The sequence below is a fragment of the Leucopleurus acutus genome, assembly GCF_964270905.1.
Source record: "Leucopleurus acutus genome assembly, chromosome: 7".
Classification (NCBI taxonomy): Eukaryota; Metazoa; Chordata; class Mammalia; order Artiodactyla; family Delphinidae; genus Leucopleurus; species Leucopleurus acutus.
The window spans coordinates 40,736,041-40,756,987 of NC_139150.1; the positions used below are offsets into that span (position 1 = coordinate 40,736,041).

At 41.4% G+C, this 20,947-nt stretch overlaps 1 protein-coding gene across 1 annotated transcript in view; it reads right to left on the reverse strand.

Annotated features, from left to right (window-relative positions):
- TLE4 (TLE family member 4, transcriptional corepressor) overlaps window positions 1-20,947 on the reverse strand; it is a 154,814-nt gene that overhangs the window by 122,097 nt on the left and 11,770 nt on the right. The window lies entirely within an intron of this gene.

Sequence of the window (20,947 nt, forward strand, 5' to 3'; positions counted from 1 at the left end):
ACGCCACCACTATGTTTTCTTTAAAAAGCTACCCAGGGGCTTCCCTGGTGGCGCAGTGGTTAAGAGTCTGCCTGCCAATGCAGGGGACACGGGTTCGTGCCCCGGTCCGGGAAGATCCCACATGCCGCGGAGCGGCTGGGCCCGTGAGCCATGGCCGCTGAGCATGCGCTCCGCACGGGAGAGGCCACAACAGTGAGAGGCCCACGTACTGGAAAAAAAAAAAAAAAAGCTACCCAGAAGTTCACTGATCTTCACCTTAATTTACATTATCAGATGGCTCCTTATATACGTTAGTACGTGACATGTAGACAACAGGGTTTTTACACGCATATACACAAAAAACTTATTTTCCAGTTTTACTGAGATATAATTGACATATGGCACTCTATAAGGTTAAGGTGTACAGTGTAATGATTTGACTTACATATATACTGTGAAATGATTACTGCAGTAAGTTTAGTTAACATCCATCAAAACAGCTTATTTTTTAATGATGGAGTGAGGAAAAAGGAGAGGCAAGAAGTGATGGGAGACAGAAAACATAAAGCAATTACTATTCCTGAGACATTCTTAATGTAAATTCCATCCAGGGTCAGTTCCTCATTTTACAGGAGGACAAAAATTCTCCTTTTCATGCCAAGTCATTACCAGAATGACAGCGACACTCCACTTGTGCAATCTAGGTTTCCTTCTTTCATCAGCAACCCTTCTGACTTTGTGGCTACGCAATCTTTTAAATACCAGCACCTTAAAAACTTTGCCAGCCAAGAGAAAACACAAATTCACCATGAAGTTTCAAACCTAAGCTTTCCCTTCCAGCCTGCATTCCTAACAGGATGGACAAAAACCCAGTACCAATAAGCAGCAGTGAATAAGGACCCAACTGTGCTGACCTGATTTAATTTACTGCCCTGGCCCCGTGGAGCATTTAGCTATCCTTTAAGAATGCTTAAACCACCATGAAAAGCTGCAATGGGAATCACCAAACCACTCTCCACCTGGACCGAACATACCACAGTGGTTACAGGGTGAAATTCCAGTACGAGCTGAGAAAATAGAGCAGCATGCACCAGACTGAAAGCACTAGTCTCAGAGGCATTTGGTTGTTAAGCTTTTTGTAGGCAGAGGTGGAGGGGGAGAGAATAAAAGATAATGAGATACTTTGGGGCAAACCAAACTGATGATTCTAATGCTTAGAACCATCTGCCAAGCATATTTTCCTCATTATGTTGTTTACATAAATAAAATAGTCCCTTGCTAGGAGGGTTGAAAAATGTGTGGGCACCTAAGAAAACTGAGTTCTCTAGTTTGCCTACATAACCCAGGCAACGAAAACTACCCTAAGGAAACTCACTCATCTGTCAAAATAAAGACCAAGAGGTACTTATTTGGCTCCTTTAATGTGGGGTCTAGGCCATGTTAAGTCTGAGCAACTATGAAAAAAAATCTACATTTCCTTAAAAATAAATGTAGAAAAGCCAAAAAGTCGTTTTACTGACTCATGTATGTTAAGATACAAACATAACAGAAAAAAGGGGGTAGAAACCTTCCAAACTTTTTCTTTAAAGGCCTCCTTTTGTCTAAAAGACTTCTTAATTTCCTTTTGTCTAAAAGACTTCTTAATTTCTTTAAGTTGTCACGCCAATGGATTTTCCTGGTCAGGCTAATTGGCAGCAGGGGGGTAGGAGGCTAATTGGCAGCAGGGGGGTTGTGTGTGTGTGTGTGTGTGTGTGTGTGTGTGTGTGTGTGTGTGTGTGTGTGTGTGTGTGTGTGTGTGTGTGTGTGTGTGTGTGAGATTTCATAAAATTAAGCGGGTCATTCCTCACTTTGAAAGCTAAAGTTGCCTCGGAAACACTGCTGCTTCCATGGGCATCTAATTTTGCCTCTTTTGTCCCACAGGACCCAGCTTTAGGGAGGCCATCATTTATTTACAGGCCTTTCCACTGGGCTTCAGCGATCAGCCAATAATACTGTGGACACACACTTCTAATGGCCTATGTTTTGAAACTGAGTCTAATCTAATGGCTGGGGCCCAAACTCCTTTTCCAGCACAGCCATTAAAGGATGTAGGTTATTGCTGTTGTCACCACTGATATTTGTCATTGTAATGTAATTAGGGCCCTAAAATGATGCATTACAGCCCTTGGCACAGCTTCTATTAAAATCTTTTCTTCTGCTCACTGAACTGCGACCTGCTTTCTGATGAATAACAGACAGACAGCTTTAGGGTAAGGAGCAGATTCATCAAAGAAGTATTTTTCAGCTTTGGGGAAAGAGAGGGGGAAAAAAGGCAACCTAGGAGGAAAAGCACCAGGGGAGGAAAAGCCACAATATACATTTGAATTTCATCTGACCACTTGAAATTCTGATTGCATCTGATGAATCCTGCTTAGACAATATATTTCCCAGTCTTCGAATCACATGGTTAATCAGGGCTCTAATCTGCTATCCATCAGCCTATGCCAGTGCTGTAGCTTCCAATCAAATTTATAGGTGATGCGGCTCATGCATCCCTGAGCAAGTACATTCACAGCCCATTTAAACAGGCAGAGATTCTGAAATACAGCTGTGAGGGGTACTGGATGTTATCATGGTATTCAATGCTTTATGGAACTGCTAACTATTGCCTTCAGATGCCCATGATATTCCAAAATAGGATTAATGGCCTCCATAAAAGAACAATTGTTCATGCCAAAATATAACAAAATGATTGTTTTTGCAGCCATAGTTTGTTAAATACATTAACAATTTTGACACTTCTATTACGTTTTCTTCGATCCATCAATATACTCATGAAAAAGAAAAAAGTCCCACACGTACTATTTTCCTACCCTCAATTCACTACCATTCTATTTCCTCCTTCTATAATGTCCCTCCTTTATGCCACCCTCCAATAAAAAGAACCAATAAGAATAATGACCATTCCACTTAAAAAACAAAAAACCTGTTTGGGCAAAATTTTTTAGAAAAAGGCAACTTAACAAAAGAGGCATTCTATGAAATCCCTTGGTTATGCACTTGGCACCTGGCACATGAACGCGGACAGACTAACCGATCCCGAAGTGGCGACGGCCAGTGGACTAGCAGCATGACCGGTTAAGTGATGAAACAGACAAACAGCGAGAAAAACCATTTATCGCTTTTTTCTTCACACTCCAACTCAAGAATCATTGCAAAATTTATTAACTACCTTGCATCATGGGAAAGTAATGTCACACACTGAAAAGAATGCCACAGTTCAATCCCTTCATTAAGTAACAAATACTAAAGCACACAATATCGGATATTTTATTACTTGTAACAAATTAGTTATTTAAGTAAGACAAAAAACTAGTTAAGCCTACACTTTTATTGAATTACATCCCCTCAAATAGTCCTAATAAAAAATCTAATTTTTGATTATTTCTGCCTATGACTTCCTTAAAAAATAAATTTTATTTTAATGACATAATAAACTTGAGAGAAAGTACAGATTACTTTATCGAAGACAAGTATCAAAAGCAATTGTTCGTTTAACAAATGTTTGTGTTTTTGTTCTCTCATCAAAATAGGAACAACACTACTATATAGTATTGTTGAAATAAAACAGTAACAAAACATTACTAAGAAACCATTTCAGTAGCCAATGGGGTGGGAGGGAGGGGCAAAAAACCTATTAGGGTTTCAGGAAAACATTCTTAAAGAATAACATTTCACAACTGATTTGTTCTTGTACAGCAGTTTCTTTGCCAGAAAAATGTTTTAAGATGAATCTATGTATTGTATTAAGTGTTTTACCAAGAACATACACCCATCTATTATATTTAAACACCAGAAAGTGAAGAAAAAGTCCCACTTATTCTATCTGAAATGCTTTTCAGAATAAGTACAAATAAGTCTTGCAACCCTCTCCTTCAACCCCTTTTACCACTACAGAACCAAGACTGCAATTTTTTGTCTCAATCCGAAAATATCTTGATTTGTTATTGATTTGTTCCAAATTATCTGAGAAACAGTACAACTTCTGGAAGTGATCCTGCCTGTCCATAGATTAAAAAGTCAGAAGACTAATGAGAAATTCTTCCCAACTTAATAAAAATCCAGACTACACATAGGAAGAAATATTCAAGTAGTACTATTTCTCTAAACTGACAGCTCAGTGTTTATCTTGGCATCAAATTTCAACTTGACAAAAGAGGTAAGAACATGTAATAAATAAAATTCTTTGTATTTTTAAAAAAAGCCAGACTGGAATAAGGCTTAGAGATTTAGATCAAAGGTACTGTCAAGCACCACCAGCAAGCTGGTAAACCAGATGCCTAAGTTATTTTGGTACAGGTGATTATTTTGCACAAAGTATTTTATACTGCTTAATAAAGCAATAAAATGAAGTAGTAACATTGTAAGAATCAATGTAATAGGACATCTATGAGTTCCCTAAAGGACTGATTCAGACTACTAAGACTTTTTTTTTGCGATGTATTAAGACAATCTGTAAAAGCTCTCATCGTCCCACTTCCTCTAACAAGAAAGAGACACTGTCTCGGAGTACTCAATTAGTACTACCTTGAATGATACGAAAGTGCCAATATGCAACCATTTTTTTTTATCCACTCCCCCTACCCGGTGAGTTTAACTAAAGCAATGATTCTGCTGATTGTAATATCTCAAGCAATGTCAATCTGCTTTGTGTTTTGAACTCATGTTTATGCTACTTTACTGCATGCCAATTGTGCTTTTAAAGTGCCCAGCATGCAGTTATTAACTGCATATACTGAGGTATCCCACTTGTTTGTCCTAACAAGATATTCAGGTGCTACTGTTCATGGTGCTAATGTAGGAACACACAGGATGATGTCTTTCCCAGAGAGTATCACAGAATACCTACATTTCACGAAACTATTTCCATCTATCCCCAAAGGTGAAGCTGTATTTTACTGAAGCATTTTTGCAATGGTTAGAAAAAAGGGTCCCTTCCTCTCACCTCTTGAGCTTTCTAGACGGTCTTTAAGGGAATTCCCAGATATTTGCCTATTATCCTACCTACATCTTCCGGGCTCTGGTTATTGTGTTTAACTACCGTTCCAAATGTCAAGAGTGATATTTTTATCACGGTTGAGAATGACAATCATTTTGCCTGACAGACATCCAGTTAATACCCCAAGGTCAAATCATTCTGGTTCTCAAGTCTGAAAAACACTGGAACCAATGGTAAGGTTATACTCAGCTCTACCAGAGGGGTGGGGCAAGGAAAATGGAAAAAAAGATGGGCGGGAAAAGTGGGATGTCAGGAGTAGGGAAAGCAAACGCCTTTCTCTGGTGGACTTAACCCCAGCCTCTGCAGAACCAGGTGGTCAGAGAACCTGATGACCGAATACCAAGACACTCAGGGTTCTGCACATGCTCATTTCCTCAGCACTCCTGGGCCAGTGTATCGCACAGCAAGCCCTGCCAGCTATTTTCTGATTTCTCTTCTCTCTCTCCCTGTCTCTGAATCACTTTCTTTTCTTTTTTCTTTTTGCCTTACTCTTCCCACTGACATAAATGTACAGGTGCCTTGAATGAGGATTTACAATTAAGCATTTTCATTCTCAGCAATGGTTGGAGGGCACAAATATTCCTTGTGCCCATAGTAGGCGAAGATATTCACCTTGGTTTCCCCCAAAATGATTTCAATGTACGTGAGAAATATCTGAAAACAGGGGAATTTGAATATTGGAATAAAACCAAAAAGAAAACAAAAACAATAAAGGGTCTTACCAAGCTCTCGTCAAGGACACCTATTCTCCAGGAAAGCAACAAGCCACCTTTCATACACTGAGAGCCATGCTCTACTTTTCAGTCTATACTCTTAGGTTGGGCTAAAGGCTTCCTTGTCTACTTCCTTCTTGTTTATCTCCATTTTTCAACAAATCTTCATCTATATCCATATTCCTCAGCACTTCCTTTTCTCTTGTCCTTTCAATTCTAGAATGACCTCTATTGGTTTCCTCTTCCTCCTCCCAATTACATAAAATGTCAACTCTTTGAAGCCATCACTGCCAAGGTACCCTTCCATCCCCTTCAACTGTTTTCTCTGTTTAATAAAAGTCAGCTCTTTTCAAAAGCAAAGTTTTGCTCTTCCGCTGTTTGCACTTACACCGCCCTGCCAAACACGTGCCCTACCATACAGGTCCCGGCACAGCAGGCAAGTGCATCCACAGGGCCGGCCAGAGATCTGACCCTGGCATCAAAAATGGGGGTGACCAAAGCCTGGCAAGGGTAAGGGAGAGTCCCTCTGCCTGGAGTCACCTCCCTCAGACCTCGTCATGGCTCACTGCCTACTCATCATTTCAGTCTCAGTCCACAGGACCCCTCCTCAGACAACTTCACTCAGCATCCGCTGGGGCTCCTTCTCCCTGTCACTCTCCAGCCCATTACAGTCTTCTTCACAACATTCATAATCACCTGAAATTACCTCACCTATGTTTTTGTTTACATGTACTAGCGTAGTGCTTCTCAAACTTCAGTGTGCATACTAATCACTTGGGAATCTGGTTAAAAATCCAGCCTAGAGTGGGGCCTAAGAGTCTACACTTCTAACAAACTCCAAAGTGACACTGGCACTAGGGGTCTGCAGACCAACATTAGGTCTGCAGCAAGGTTACAGAGAATGGAGGCTCAATGAGGGCAGAGATAGATTTGTCTATACCCCAGTCCTGGTATGTAGAAGACACTCAAAAATATTTGTTGAGTGACCAGAAGAAACTGCAGTCCAGGTTCGGTGGTTGGAATCTCCTAAAATCTTTTGCAAGCATGCTAAAACTGTTTGGGAATAGTTATAGCACTTCAACCATAAAGGAATACCTGTCTAGAAGACCTGCTTATACTGATTTGGTCTGCTTACCTCTCCAACAACATCTTTTCTAGCATTTAGGATGCCATACTGCTCAAAAAGAATAATAAGTAATCACAGTGGGCCATAAAAGGAAATGCAAATCCACTCTGGACAATTCTTGACTGATAAGTAAATGATTAAAGCTTCCATTCTGAAACCATGGCAGGATGTGAGTTTTAAAAGATCATTTGCGAAATGCAAAGGAGATGCCACTCGACCTCCTTCCCAAGATTATTCACCAGACTGTGATCACCTGACACACTGGAATTGGGGTATTTGTTAGCAGGCACACTGGGAGGGCACCTTGTATAGTGAGTCATGATAAATCTCCCCAACGGGACCTCCAGAGTGAATCAGTAATGGCTGAAGAGAAGGTCCTAGCCAGGGACCAGCACCCCTCACAGGTCTCACAGAAGAGCGATTCCTGACAATTCCAGGTGTAGTGGGTCACAGGGGTTACACACATGAGCTCAAGTGTAGACCAGCCCGGGCATATCAACCCTGCTCAAAACGTGGACATTTAGTGGCAGGCTTGGGGAGCGACAGGCACAGCCACAGCATGAGGACCCCTAGAGAGAATATGCCACTGGAATCCCTTCCAAACAAGGTCCAGGAATTGCTGCAGCACCACACTCATGGGATCCCATGTATGGATTTAGATACGCGAATCCACTCCCCACAACCCCAGACAAACCTGTGTGAATATGCTCACTGTAAGAGGGTTCTAATAATTAGGAAGCCTTTACTTAGAATATACTACTGTCTTGCCTGTTTCTGTGGAGTTTTTCTGTCATGGGTGCAGTGTATGCCCCACAGAAGTCCACTATCACCTCACTGATTCCTCACCCAAACTCTTTAGTGACTCACACAGGTACGACTCCTATACACTGGGAGAAGCTGCCTGTGACAGGCTGCTTAAGAAATTAAAAAAGAAATCTCATACCACAGACTAAGAGCTCTCTATAATCAGAAAAATAATAGCATTTTCCCTATCATCAGGCTCACATCTACCTCTGCTTGTTTTCTTCTTTAATACTTCATTAGGCAGTTGAGAAATGTGAAGGTGTAGAGCACTATTGTCATCTATTTGTGCTCCTGTATTCCTAGTTACTTTTAAAATGTATATCAAGCTGCTTTTTATTGTGCAGGCAGTTTAAAAATTTTCAGCATGTGAACCTTAGGAAAAGCCAAAACCACGAACGTAATACTGCCTTTCTGTCCAGTCAACAAATATTTATCAGGCACCTACTACCTGTCAGGCCTACTTTAGGTGCTGACACAGGGATTGGAGACACAGGAGTGAACAAGACGAATAAGTCCCTGCTGTCATGGAGTTCACACTGTAGGGGCAAGGAGACAGAAACAAACATACACATATATGAAGAGGAATTTCAGATGCTGAAAGGTGCTATGAAAAAGATAAAATGGAGGGTTGAAGAGAAAAGCCTGGGGCAGAGAGGGGATCTGGTTTGAATGAGATGATCAAGGAAAGACGAATAGAGAAGCGATTTAAAAGCTGGAATGTGGCTGGAAGCAGCATCACCCAAAGCAGGTTCTATACCAAGTTCTGCAGATGTCATTAACAAGTATGACATACGCAAAGAGCTCCTTGGTCAGATGACCTCGCAGAGCTTAAACAAAGTTAAACACGATTCTTTTGCTGCTGACATCCCACAGCCTCTCAATTGACAATGTAATAAATCTTTGAAAAAGTATACATAAAAATGCAGTACTAATCAAACTTCTCTGACTATGGAACCCCTTCTTCTCAAAGCTCTTAGAGGAGATTACATTTCATGGGAAACATTGAGCTGGTCAATGGTTTCCAGCCCTGGCTTTACACTAACATTAGTAGTGGATCCTTCCCAAACACCAACGCCCAGGCCTCACCCCAAGCCAATGAACTCATACTCTCCAAGGGTAGAACCCACACGTCAGCATTTTATTTTAAAGCTCCCCAGGTGATTCTAATGTACAGGCAGGATTGAAAGCCATTAAGCTGGAGCACAGGATGCATGCAATGAAAAAACAGAGTGGAAAATAAGGACAGAAAGGGTTCACAGGGGTCATACTGTGGAAGGTCTTGAATGCCACACTAGAGAGCTCGAACTTTATTTGGAAGGCAGCAAGGACCTATCAAGGACAATTCCTAGGAAAGCTATGATAAATACCAGACAGGAGGTCAAGACACTCCAGGGCATTTCTGCTCTCTACCCCCTTCTTGCCACTGATTGTACTTGAGTGGCTGTGGAAGGGCAGAAGAGATTTATAACCACAAAACATACCGCAGGAGGAAAGATGGAGGATGAAAGATAATTTCAGAATAGGAACAATATGAATTCCCACAGCATCACAAACGTAGGAAATTCAACAAGACATTTTCAGATATCAGCTCATTCATTCACTCCGACTCTAAGCTAGGAGCTATGGTAGAATCAGAGGTAAATGCCGAATTAATCTGGCCCCTTTGAAGTTTTTATAATCTAGTATAGCGGAAGACTAAATGGAAATAAACACAATAACGGACAGGTGTACCTAGGTGGTACACAGAGGAGCCCGAGCAATGCAAGGAGGAGAGCGGAAGAAACCCCTTCTTGCTGAAGTCATTACAGAGGCTCTGGGGAGACAGCAACATCACGTTAGCCATATTAATTCCACAGTTTTTCAATACTTGTCTCTATACTGCCAGGCACTATGTTACCCTCTGAGAAAAGAGAAGGGGAACAAGACAGGATTTATGGAGCCCATAATCTAACAAATGAGACAGACACTGAAGAAAACAAAGTGCAAGGTATTTTTAAATGCTTAACAGGAGACACTGTTTCCCTGAGTAACTGAGGGTGAAGTGAGTATGCTAGACAAAGGAGAGAGCGGCAGGGGAAAGGGCAAGAACCTTCCAAAAAAGGATCAGCGTGGGACATCCAGAGTCTAAAAATGGGACAAGTGAAAGGGGACAAGATGAGGCTGAATAAGAAGATCCAGAAGAACCCAACGTACTGGGATTATCTCCACCCAGGTTAGGCCAGTTAGGAGACAACCAGATTACTCGTGGTGAGAGTCATCACCATGTCTCACCATGTGGTGGCTAAAGGTACTACTCGTGACCACGATCAGTATCATCGTCCTCTGCATCCCAACGTTCATGGATGGTTACCTCTGGGCCAGATATTTCACTTAACTGTAGACCAATTTTAAGAGAATGACTTCTGTCCCCATATTGAAGCCACAGAAGAGTAAACTGGTTAAGCCATTCACCACGATCAGAAAGCTGGAGGAGCAACTGAGAATAGATTCCAAGAGACCAGAAGACTGACTGGGTGTGGCTAATAAGCGAGAGGGAAAGGCAATCATAACCTCCCTCTGGGTTTCTGGCTTGAGAAATCGGGTGGATGCTGCTGGCATTTCCTGAGATAAAAATCTCTGGACCACAAGCAGACTTGTGGGGGAGGATGTCATTTGGGGACATGTTGAGTTTAAGTACTTGTGAGACATTCAAGGGAAAGGAGGACTTGGTTACATGCAATGGTCTCAGAGGAAAGATCCAGGCTGCAGAAAAAAATGGGGATTCATCTACTTAGCAGAGTGGTCAAGATCACCTAGGTAAAGGGAAAAAGAAGAAGAGGAGAGAGACTTGTTGGAAGTACTGGCTAGATTTCCTGGAGTGGAGAAGGGCCCTTGAACAATGACCCAATATAGATAGATACAGAAGTGTACCCAGAGCTCCCATAAGCCCAGATAAGGGAGCAGAGAAGGCAAAGGCTGCAGACACGGCAATCAGCCAGGAGGCCAGCACAGCCATCCCAGCATGACAACAAGGGTCTGATGGGAAGTGATGGGGAGGGCAAGGAAAGGAGACAGGCTGCACAGGGAGAATCAGCGGCATGCTGTGACGTCAATAGATTTGGACAATGAAAGGAAGTAAGGAATCCATGATTCCATCCAACATGTAAAGCTTGGATATGGCACTACCATTCATTAATAAGATAGGGGAGTCACAAGGCTGATTTCAAGGTTTACTTGGGGGAACAGTTATGGAAAGGCAAGGAAAGAATACAGACTTAAGTGGCAGAACATTCTGCAAAGCACACCAGACATTGTGAATGATAAACTGTGCAGTGCCAAATCCCCGGTTAACTCTAATTACTAATCCAGTGGAACCATGACTTTAAAGCAAACCCTAAGTGATTTGGGACTCCATTTCTACAACCATGAAATGGGAAGAATAATGCTGCCCCACATCTCACTAGCAGAAATATTTATGAGAGTAGACTTATTAATATAATCCCTTAAGGTAAGTAAAGTGGTACAGTTTGGTTTAAGACAGACTGAGATTAGATAGTGCTACAAATTGAGTAGCTGTATTGTTAGGTATCGATTGAAGCTTAGGGCTCTTCCTGTCTCTCAATTAAGAAGACATCCCTCACTAATTTATACTACACGGGGGAAGGGCTGCAGATCTAAAGAGGGGTGGGAGGACAGACTCACCAGCACAGTAATAATAAAGGACAGTGCCTCCCGACTGATGGAAAAGAGGAATGAGGTCAAAGGCCTGGCCCCAGAAATTTTGCTGTTTCTCCAGTTTCGTGCACTGTGACCCAGAAAAGACATTCTCAGTATTTATGTTTCGCTACTGGCAAAGGATCTCTCTTCCTCTTTTCTTGGTAAACAGATACTTGCCCTGGATGCAGTAAATTTTATATACAGTAGTAAAGAGTGAAGAATAGGAGGCTGGGGGCAGAGGAGGAGAGGGAGAGGGGAAGTCAGGCTCAACTTCAAAGCTTCTTGCAATTTAAGGCCACAGGTAACTGTTAAGTGAGACTTACAGAAAACACATTCTTTCTATTAGGAAGCTGGTGAAAATGAAAAACAAAACTTCTCTCTAAAGCAAGTTATTAAATTAAGAAGTCAGAAGTACTCAGAAGAATTTAAACGAGTTTTACATTAACCAAAACACAAAAGGCGGTGCCTCTCAGCTTCCTTCTTGTGACTGTGTCAAACTCCTTGACTTAATATTTTACACACGTCGAACTTGATCTTACCTTTCACCTAACTTGCTTTTACTTTTTTAGTTTGGGGGTTACACTTTCCTTCATTTTATGAACTTCAATTTGTCTATTCCTAATCTATAAAACAACCCTGATAAACCTGTTGATTAAACATTCTAAAGCAGTGCTACTGAAAGTAGTCAGTCCCCAAACTGTTATCCATCAGCAAGATAATGGGCTCATGCCAGAATTAAGTCAACTACTGTTTACTTCAGCTAGATAGGTTTTTTTGGTTGTTGTTCCTCGGTTTTGTTTTTTCAACAATAAAGACATTCCTGATGAAGGGGGCAGTACATTGATTTATGGTCTGGTACAAGCTCCCCACCATAACGCCCACCATCAGCAAATAGTGCACGGACCTGCCCCAGTCCATGGACCACACTGAGTAGCACTGCTCCAGAGCAACATTCCTACGATACAAACTATAACTTCTCTTGCCTGGTAGTTTAGGTGATAGATATTTTCCTTCAACACAACAGAACTCTCCAACACAGCTCCAATAAGTGGAGCATTCCCTGATCCCCTGGTTTGTGTAGAGACGCAAGTGTCCACAGTTAACATTTAACTATGTAAGGGGTAGGTGATGGTTTAGAAATCAGTTCTGCAGACACCCCAGCCACAGGGTCTTCCCACAAGATCATGCTGCCTCCTAGTCTGATGCTGTGCAACAACAAACAAAAATAAAATACCACAATTATATACTGTATTCTTATTTCTAAATGACAGGGTTAAAGGAGAGCATGACAAATGTTACAGCTTAAGAATGTTTTCACATCTTTCACAACAAAATACACTCCAAAATTGGAGTTCTCCTTGCTTTAACTTGTTTCTTTTTCTGCAAAGAATGTGCCAACATGAGAAACCAAATTACAACAAGATATACTACTTCATGATTCTGTTTGCCCATTTACCCAAAATATTGCTCAGGAATTAGAGGACGATATGAGCAGGGCAGCCATGAAGGACGAGAAGAAAGGAGCCAGAATTTGAAAGTATAAGTACCTATCAGACTGGGGTCTCAGTGAGCAGAGAGGGGCAGAAATGAAAAGTGCCCCTCATCTCTCTAGCAATGAAACAACCCCCAAACATCAGCTGGAGCTCAGCCAAGCTACCTAAGCAAGATACCATTAAAATTACTTCCATCTGCTGAACTGTTCCAAAGATGCTTGTCTGGAACTTAAGCGAAGAGAGGTTACGCAGAGATACCACACTACCTATCAATCTTGACATCCTAAGTGGAGAGTCTCATTCAAACAGCACACAGACTCCCATGTACTACAACAACTACACCATGGAAATAAAAAATAACAGATTTGGAAGAAATTTCGGAGATTTTGGAGAGTCTCTGGCTCCTTGCTACTAAAAACGTGGTCAGTGGACCAGAAGCATGGGCATCAATGGGGCAACAGAAATGGACAATATCAGGTACCACTCTAGACTTGCAGCAACAATCTGATTTTATCATGATCCCCAGTGATTTGTAGGCACATCAAAGTTTGAGAAGCACTGCTCTGGTTCACTGGTTCTCAACCCAGCTGCACATCAGAATGACCCCTGGAACTTTTAGAAAAATACTGATGCCCAGGCCCCAGGCTGGGGAGCCCAGGACCCAACATCTTATAAAACATACTGATCCAGTCCTATTCCCTTGTTTTATGGATATAGATGAGGAACTGAGACTCAGAAAAGTTAGATGATTTACCAAGATCACAGGAAGTTAGTGGCTGAAATAGGAGTAGATCTAAAAAATATTTAGGATTGTGTTGCCCGTAAAAAAAAGCTGAAGAATCTGTAAAGTTACCAATAAATCAAGCTAATTTTAAAGATCTAAGGTTTCATTTTGGTATATACTTTTTCATACTTTTAAATGAAACCAAAACATACTTATGTTTATTTTACATATTACCCCTTGAACCTTGGCCAGTTTTTTTCGATGCTGGGGGTGGCAGGGGGCATAATTCTCCATCAGCCACAACACCATTGGTGGAAACACAGTGAAGACTTAGCTTTCGGCTTCTGCCTAGGTCACAGTGGCAGGATTGTGGCTGACTCTTTTTCTTTCTTTATTTCTAAAATCTCTTCAATGTGAATATACTATTTATTTAGGGAAAAAAAAAAAGAAAGAAAAAAATAAGGGGAAAAAAGCATTCCGAAACCACCTTTTAAAGATCTCAATTTAACTTAGATCGAAGAGTCCAAAAACAAGGACAATCGCTGTGTTCTAGTAAAAGCGTCCAAAAGTACAGAAGTGATACTTGGCATACCTCAGACAAAAAACTTCTGCCACGGGCTTCCCTGGTGGCGAAGTGGTTGAGAGTCCACCTGCCGATGCAGGGGACACGGGTTCGTGCCCCGGTCCGGGAGGATCCCACATACCGCGGAGCGGCTGGGCCCGTGAGCCATGGCCGCTGAGCCTGCGCGTCTAGAGCCTGTGCTCCGCAACGGGAGAGGCCACAACAGTGAGAGGCCCGCGTAATGCAAAAAAAAAAAAACTTCTGCCACAACTGCTGACCCTTTTGGTGTTGATGTCATTACATTTAAAATGCCCATAAATTAGCACTAGATACATGGGGGTGAGGTGGGAGGTATGGGTGGAGTGAAGGAAATTAAAAGCTGTGGTCAGACTTGAAAAAAATACCCCATAAAGCAACGTATGTTTCTGACAGTTGAAACAGACTGCATGACAGACAGCAAGACCACATTTCCGCATGTTTTTTTTTGTTTTTTTCTGGAATGGATCTGTGGCTTTATGCCACCAAGCAGTATTTTGGTTTACCAAAATGTACTCTATGGCCTTTTTAATTTCATGTTTACTTAACTTTCCTTACTATCACTGTTGTTCTCACTCAACTACAGCAGCTTAAGACAAGTGTCTTAAAGGAGGAAAAAGTTTAAAATACAGAATATGCCTCACATTAGGAAAAAAAGAAAATTAACCACACACATGTAATTCACATTGACTAAAGCATCCGTTGTAATTTTGGTATATAGCTCATACATAATGGACAATGGGAGTAATTATTGAAATATAGTAGTTTCTCAAGACAATTACAGACTCAGCCTCGCGTTTACATAAAATTTCTCAACACAAAAAGGATAAAGAATCACTGACCTATTCACAGTTTTTGGCCAAATGATAGAAAATAAAAAGCAACAGAAGAAAAGAATGACTGGAGCAGAATTTCCATAGCTGATGAATAATTTAAAGGATTCTGTACCTATTTTTAATGTCAAAAAAAAACGTTAAAGGGAAAAAAGCCAAAATCAGATAATTTGCAAACTCCCACTATTATATCTATATAAAGGTAATGGCAGTAATCAAGCAAAATGATGAAGAAAATCTCTCTCATACACTGACACAAAGGTCAAACACCTTCCTTAAAATGGTAAGTTCCTAAAACCACTGACCACAAAGGGCTGCCTGGCAAAGTCCACTGTGGTCTGGGTATAGAATTAAGGCACAAATACAAATCTTGCTGAAAAAGAATACCTGAAGTTCTTGGTAAGAAAACAGACTTGGCAGGAGATGAAGGGAAGGTGCTGATATGAAGGCAGGGGAGAAGCAACAAACCCCCTGTCCTTCCCTCCTCTTCCTTGTATCACTCTTCCTCCTCCCTAGGCACCTCATCCCCTAGCATAATCAAGACCAAGTTTCCCCTCCAAGGTCTCTTTTTCTATTAATGGTACCTTGATTCTGAAAGTCTGCAGAGGTCAATGTTTTAGGCCTTTCTCTGTTCATTTCCACACCCCTCATTCAATGAACTGCGGGGGTCACTTGGGTTCCTCCTTTCCAGTACCTGTCACCTCTTCAACCCAGCCTCTCTCCTTCATGTCCCTCTCCACTCAAATCATTTCAACCACCATTTACTGAACATTTTCTGCCAGGCCCCATGCTACTTGCTGAGAATAGAGCAAATAAGCAAAACCGACACAGTCCCTGCCCTACTGTCTTCCCTATGCTTTCCCTCAATAGCCCATGTAACAGAACCAGCATTTAAGGCCTTCCATAATGCTTCCCAAACCCACCACCTCAACCATTCTCTCCTCTACCAACCAACCAAGCTGGAAATGGTAACCACCATCTGAACATGGACAACACTTCCCTGTCTCTGTGCCTTCCACTTGGAATCCTCCCCTTTCCTTTCTTCCTGCCGAAGAGACCTCCTCCTCTGAGGTCCCACTAAAATGTCCCTACATCCTCTGTAACAGGATTCTTAATCACTTCCAAGCCAGAAACACTTCCTCCTCTTCTGCCTATGTCACAAGTGTGCCATCACCACACACTGCCATGTACTGTTCACGCTGGTCGAAATGCCATTAGAAGATTAGAATCCATGGAGGCAAGAGTTCTACCTCCCCTAACTCCCTAACCCTCAAAGCACCCTGCACAAAGTCTGAGGTCAATTAGCATTTGCTGAATGAACGATTATAAGCCACCATAGCCTTTGCATTCCATCTGAGGTATCCAACACTGCCAACTCCTAACCATGCAACTCTCCCAGTGAAGGAAGAATAAACAACCTCGTGAGGATTCAGTTCTTTTTCAGGTTTAAGTCTTTAGGTTATAATCTTAATCTCTGTAGGTCTAGTTCTAAATATTCAATTTGAGAAGCTAAAAATTTCAATTTAGAAAGTTTATTTTTTGCACGAGCTTCAAACAAACAAAAACGACAAGTGCATGCCCCCAAACTGTGAAATCAACTATCAAAGAAAAAATGGAATTTATAAATCTTGGGAAGTTGGCATGAATACCATCTCACAATACAAATCCAACAAAGATCTTACCAAATTTTTTTCTATATACGTCCTAAACTGATGCAAAATATCCTAAATTCTTGCTTAGATTTTAAGAAAATCCTATTGGCTATGCTTAGATCTCGTTAAAGTATGTCCTAACAATGGGTCTCCTTAAGGTCAGCCATATCAAGCACTTGCAAGTGAGCTGCCGTTTAAAAAGGTTGTTGTACATAAATGTACTATGTGTGGCCCAGTCTCCCAGATCTGAAACCTCAAAAATGTAAACAATTTTTTAAAAAAATTTTGAAGGCTTACAAGGAAGTAGAGCTGTCATCTCCACATTCCTGGAACCTACATAAAGGAGAAAGTTTAAGGACACTCTGGAATAGTGCAGGACACAATTTTTCCATTAAAAAGCTCAAACATACACTCTGTCTTCCCCAACTTGGCCAAAAATTGCTTAAGCAAGTAACTGTGGAAATGACACCATGTTTTTTATCGGCCACTTTAGGTGAACTATAATATTTTTTGAGGTTAACCAAGGTAGACATACTTAGAGGCAATAAGCCAAACTCCCAAACAGTTCTACATGCTCCCCCAAATCAAAAGCCTTTAGAACAGTCACCCGCATTCATAGCACGGCACAATGGAATATGCGAAGGGAAAAATTAAGCCCCAATAAAACATGTTCATTGAACAGTGCCCAAATATTCAAAAATATAATAAACCCGTGTGAGTAGACTCCCAGGCTACTTAGAAAACTCAAGACTCCATTTTGTTTATCACAATGTGGTCAGGACTAGACAAACACAAGCACAATGCACTTTGACCCAATCAAGAAGCTAAGTGAAAGAGCAGAAGGACTATTTGGTAGCAAGATCTGCCTTGGTTTTTCAGCTGGGGTAGATCAGGCCAAGGTGTTATGCTGAATTCTCAGGTGGCCCAGTCTATCCTATCTTGGTAATAACCCAACAGGTATCCCAGAGAATGGCTGACATACTGGGACTGTTCAGCATGGACAAAGGAAGGCTAATGAAGGACAACACTTTTGAAAAACTGTTACCTAGAAAGGAGCTAAGAAGTAAGAGTGGGACTTCCCTGGCAGTCCAGTGGTTAAGACTTCGCCCTTCCAATGCAGGGGATGCAGGTTCAATCCCTGGTCAGGGAGCTAAGATCCCACATGCCTCACCGCCAAAAAACCAAGACAGAGAACAGAAGCAGTACTGTAACAAATTCAAGAAAAACTTTTAAAATGGTCCACATCAAAAAAACTTAAAAGAAAAAAAAGAATTAAGACTAATTCTCGGACCCTCAATGGGTAGCCAAGACAAATGGGCCTCACTTAAAACAAGAAATTTCCAATGAAAAAGATGATTACAGAAGACCATGTAACACCCTCATTCTGAACCTGAAATAAGAACCACCACCACCACCAACCCTACTTTGCTAATCATCATGAGAACAACATAAGAAAACGTGAAAATACAAGTATGGTTTGACAGGTTCTCTCAAAATTATGTAATTAACTAGAGAAGCCAGACAAGGCTGATGCTTGGCCTCTACCCATTAGAATGCCAGTAGCACCTGGGAGTTGTGACAACCACAGATATCTGCAGATGCTGTCAAACGTCCTTGGGAGAAAGGAACTGCCCTGTTTGACACCACTGCTCTAGAGAAATAGTTCCCAAACTCCTCCATTTGGGTCCAGGTTTCCTCACTGGATCAGTGAGTGCTATGAACTCTCTTCTCCCACAGAAGAAGGCATACAATTTTGCATAGAAGTTCAAGGACTTTGTGGATACTTTAAAACCCAGCCAAGGACCCCCCATCTGGACCTTCATTCATCAGGAGATGAATCCAATCCTAAATTTTAAAACCGCCCAACTGCCAGCTCAAGGGCCTGTGGCAGAACTGCAATGAGAACTCCTAACCTCGAACTGCCTACCGAGGCCATCGTTACTCTCCCTAAGAGTCCTGCCTAAGAGCTCAGAAACAAAGCTTATATACCAGTGGTTGACACTCTACTACAGGAAATGCAGTGCAATGAAAAATTAAACCATCCCTTCGGTTGCTCCAGCGTTTCCTCTGTTAAGTTCCAAAGACTGTTTCAGATGCCAGAAATACAGGAGTAACACAACACATTCTTCTTTTGGAGCTTATATTTTAGCGATGGATCTCTACTACGATCTCTACTATGATCTCTACTGAGCTCTACTATGTCCTTGATTCATCAAAGGTCAAGATTATACATTTCCCCCTTCTTTTATTTAATTACAGTTAACTTATTATAAACCAAGCTGAAAAGTCCAAACCTTCTCTAAGTAAAGGACAATGTGAGAAACCCAAGGACTTAAGACCTCAAGTTCATTGTAAGCCAGTTTACAGGCCTGCAGTGTCATCAGGGTAAACCTCAGCTAAAGAAACTGACATCGGCACTGGATTCTGGAAGGATAACTAATCCCAGGAGCTAATTACACAACAGGTAATAAACTACTACATATACACCCCCCTCTTAACACTTTGGGAGAAAATTACTGGATCACATTATAATTCATGTTATTTCTGAAGTTGTACGATTAAATTTTCTAACACTATACATGCCAAATGAAAAGCACAAAAGCTAATCACTTTAAAGCAGCACTGGAATTATATTATATACATATAAAATACATATAATTTTTGGGAATTCTCTGGTGGTCCAGTGGTTGGGACTCAGCTTTCACTACCGGGGCCAGGTTCTATCCCTAGTCAGGGAACTAAGATCCCGACAACCGCGGCGTGAACAAAAAAAAAAAAAACTCTGAAAACAGGTGTTAAAAGGGACTTTCTGAGACTAAAAAGAAGTCTCACTTCTGTTCATTGGGTCATAGAAAATAACCAAAACCAAATGGTCATTTTAGACCAAAGGAACTAAAAGAGATCTCAGTGTTCACTTACACTCCAATTTTAAGCTGAGAAAAGTACAGTCCTAAGAAGTTAAGGTACTCAGCAATAACACACAACTGGTTACTGGCAAGGTCGGAACTAGAATCTGAACCTCCTGACTCAGTCAAGTACTTTGGGGGAAGCAGCAGAGCATTTGAAATGTCTGGAGAATTGACAGAAATATCTATCACACCAGTGATCTGAAACTGAGCCAAACCCAGGATCTATTTTACTGGTTGGCTGATCTCAAGAACTTATTTAATTTCTATGTGTCTCAGCCTCCTCATATACAAAATGGAAATAATAATATACAGTAATAACCTCATAAGGTTATTGTAAGAATAAAATATTATCTGCACAGCAAGCTCTCTAAAATCACTTACTGTTACGATTACTACTCTTGTAACGACACGGTACCATCTCCACCAATAAAAAACTAAGATATATCCAAAGTTCCTTGTCCCTTGAAAAGAAACAGAAGCCTGCATCTTTACTGATTTGGAAAGAAGTTAGCTAAACACACCACGGTATGGCTAAGATCAATATCTCCCCACACTCACTCAAACCACATGTACACAGACCTATTAATAGTAAAAGAATTCTTCAGATACACAGTGACAGTGATAGAGTGATGTCTAAACTGAATTTTAAATTCAGTTAGGAAAGATTCATGTTTTCATCTTTAGGAAGGCAAATCCCACATGCTAAAACACATACATTCTACTTAAACCAGCCTAACTCACTCCTGAAAAGCAAACGGAGCTCAGTTGCTTTTACTTTGTCTTTCCACTTGTCATTTTTCCACAAATTTAACAAGTAGGCACCACAGGCCTAACGAGGCTTGGAAGCTCAGCGTTTGTTATCCTACAACCACAATATGCCCTTAAAAATATTAAATCGCGTGTATTCTTGGCTAGCTCGATCTGAATGCAGGGATTCCCTCACTCACCAAATATTTCATGACCACCTACTGTGTGACAGGCAGTTCTCAGCACTGGGGACACAGCAGAGAACAATAAACACCCCTGTTCCCACGGAGCCTTACCTTCTAGTGGGAGAGAGCAGACTGGCAAGAAACAAGTTCACATCTAGTGTTTGCACAGTATACTTTAGGAATGCAAAAACAGCCAGTTTCATTAAGCGCTCTGCTCAAAGTGGACCCAGACTCTGTATTTTAATTTGTGATCCCAAGCCTCCCTTTCGGCGGGGCCTGGACTCTGGGCGGATAGCAGGGAGGAGAGGGAGGCTCTGTGCTCGCACACAAACACACAGATCAGGTCTCTAGCTAGAGTGACACTCTAACACTTCTTGGATGGATGGGCCGGTAGCGTCCCCATCGTCTCGTGTTGCATGCAGCCGAGGACATCCCAGAAACAGGCGCACT